General features: G+C 45.2%; 1 protein-coding gene across 1 annotated transcript in view; it reads right to left on the bottom strand.

Moving 5' to 3' along the window:
• LOC111647673 (uncharacterized) overlaps nt 1–839 on the bottom strand; it is a 22,674-nt gene that overhangs the window by 8,365 nt on the left and 13,470 nt on the right. The gene's annotated exons all lie outside the window — the stretch shown is intronic.

Genomic DNA, 839 nt, shown 5'->3' with positions numbered 1-839 from the left:
CTTTGATTTGTTTTATGGCATTATCCACTGTTGTGTAATAAAGGGAGAATGGGACGGGAGGGATGAGACTGTTCATGCTGACGACAGGAACGGAGCGAGGAGTCGATAAATCAAAGATTAGTCTTTTCTTGCTGAACGATGCACACGCTGCAAATGTGGAGAAAGAGGTAGCTTGTAAGTACAGATACTTTAGTTGAAGTTATTGCAAATGGGCCTGTTATTTAACAATTGCACCTTTCGACCTTGGTTGTCAGTCATGGGATGAAGAGGAGGGTCTTGTGAACGCAGGGGCAAAGGGTTCACTGGCTGTGAAGCTGGTGGCAAAAAAGGCAGAGGGACTCGGACTGGCCTAGATTACCGTATGTTGAGCTGCTAGGAGAACCTCCAATGAGCATGAGAAGTATCTCTAAAGGCTAGAGCCGATTTGGCGGAAAGCAGGAGCTCGCCACTGGGGTTGAAATCCTCCAGGGGATCTGATTCGAAATCCGACATGCTTTGGCAAGCGAGGATACAGCTGAATAGTAGCAGATAAGCAAGCGCCATACAAAAGTTTCTTCACAATGCTCAAATGACAGCTGAATGACAGCAGAGAGAGAGACCATTTTTAAAGTTTCACAGCTTACAGGTGATTGGCTGAAGGCCAACGTGTAAGGTTGTGATTGGGTGAAGATGTGAATGAGCAGGTGGAGCTTATAGATAGCTGGAAACGATGCTTGTAACTTAAAAAGCATGCACAAGGAGATAGTCTTCCTGACTGAACTTGCATTAAGCTTCATTTAGTTGAAGGTTCCATCATCCATATGGAGATTTCAGAGAGATAGGCTGAGATCCACTCAGAA

The sequence above is a fragment of the Seriola lalandi genome, unplaced genomic scaffold (assembly GCF_002814215.2).
Source record: "Seriola lalandi dorsalis isolate HSWRI2012SDOR001 ecotype SW California unplaced genomic scaffold, Sedor1 jcf7180002055008, whole genome shotgun sequence".
Taxonomy (NCBI): domain Eukaryota; kingdom Metazoa; phylum Chordata; class Actinopteri; order Carangiformes; family Carangidae; genus Seriola; species Seriola lalandi.
Note: the sequence above shows the minus strand (reverse complement) of the source record. Positions and strands in the feature narration are given on the sequence as shown.